The sequence below is a fragment of the Achroia grisella genome, unplaced genomic scaffold (genome assembly GCF_030625045.1).
Source record: "Achroia grisella isolate CSIRO2021 unplaced genomic scaffold, CSIRO_AGI_Agris_v1 utg1462, whole genome shotgun sequence".
Classification (NCBI taxonomy): Eukaryota; Metazoa; Arthropoda; class Insecta; order Lepidoptera; family Pyralidae; genus Achroia; species Achroia grisella.
This window is the reverse complement of record NW_026712637.1, coordinates 788,163-790,035: the sequence shown is the minus strand read 5'-3', so window position 1 is coordinate 790,035 and position 1,873 is coordinate 788,163.

The following is a 1,873-nucleotide window of genomic DNA, read 5'->3' as shown; positions in this document are numbered from 1 at the left end:
TACCAGTCACCTGGTAATACACCAGTTGTTTATTTCATTATTGCTAGACGTCTTGTAATTGGCTATTTCTGTTAAACAATATTACCAGACGTCCGGTAACTTGCCAGTTCTGTAATCAATTATTACCAGTCACCTGGTAATACACCAGTTGTTTATTTCATTATTGCTAGACGTCTTGTAATTGGCTATTTCTGTTAAACAATATTACCAGACGTCTGGTAACTTGCCAGTTCTGTAATTAATTATTACCAGTCACCTGGTAATACACCAGTTGTTTATTTCGTTACTACCAGACGTCTAGTAATTAGCTATTTTTGTAATACATTATTATCAGACGACTGGTAATTTGCCATTTCTGTAATTCATTATTACAAGACGTCTAGTAATTGTATATTTCTGTAATATATTATTACGAGACGTCTAGTAATTTCTGTATTCTGTAATTTGTAAGGTCAAATAAGTACAGCATTTTAGCGGAGTGTAAGTAATGTGGCTATTTTGTAATTATGTAGAGTTAGTTTTAGTTTACATTTCAATCAAATTTAATAAAAAAAAGTATTGCCAACTAATTAGATATCAAAATAATTTAGATAACGTAGTCTTTTAATAAATAAATACTGATTAATCTTAATGTAATAATATTATAAATGCGAAAGTGTGTAAGTATGGATGTTTGTGACTTAAATATTGTCTCAAAATTATAATTATTATCAATTGTTAATTGTAATAATGTAAATATAACTGTTTAGTTTTGTTCCGTTGCCTGTAGTCCATATTAAAAAATGATATAACTTGGCGCCAAAATACTGACAGAAAATAAAAAAGTACTAAAGACAAAAGAGAGAAATATATTGTTATATTATTAGTAATTTGATGTATGCACAATTGTATAAAAATAAATGAAATGGAATTAAAAACATTTTATTACTATAGCGATATGGTTCATGGTATGTAAGAAACACTAGTTATGATGAGGAGTTAGGCTTTGAAGCCAGCTACCGCAAGGGAAACCCCAAGTAGCGCCCGTGACTTGTGACACGGGTGTAGGTTTAAAAGGCTCTTTCAGAATGCATTAACACTCACCTTCACTACTTTCAGCTCCCACCCCAGGCCCAACTAAGACCGAGATAAACCCATTTCTAATACAATTCACTTTAGTATCCAAAACTCAACCGATACGTTCTGCGCTCGTCGACTGAATGCCGCGGCTCACCCAACGAAAGAGGATTTTTTTTTCGGACTACTCTAATGCTGTTGGCCGCAGCTGGCCTTTTCAGCTTCACCGGACGATAGGGGCGAGTGCAGATGGCACTCCAAACCCGCGGAAGGACTTATGGAGCAGCTGAAGGCCAACTCCCGCCTGACGGATATGACTTTAGTCTGAGGGCACTCCGCTAGGGGTTCGAATCTCGGCTCAGGCCGTCGTAATTTCGATCTCCGTTTGATTTGGGCGAGGGATCGATCGGAAGGGTGGATTATTCAACTACCGACCTCTGTATTTATAGACCGAAGTCAGTGTAGTAGAGTAGAAGCGGGGGTAACGGTTATCATATGATAAACTTAGTTTAGACTATAAATACTAGATGGCGCTATTTACAATATTTGTAATAATCTTTACATTGAGTACTTCATTAGTACTAAACACAAACTACCTTCTTTTAATATCTTTTTAAAATATCGGATATTTTCAACAATATTGATGTGAACTCTAACACTAATACACAGTGACTATTTCCTGTTGGGGTCGTGTATGATTGAAGATATTCCAGTCACAATGGCTCAATCACGATACTGTCCGGATACGTCTGGACAAAGTAAACAAGCTCTATTCCTTCAGAATTTTCAAGCGGAACTTTCAGATTTAGGAAATTAC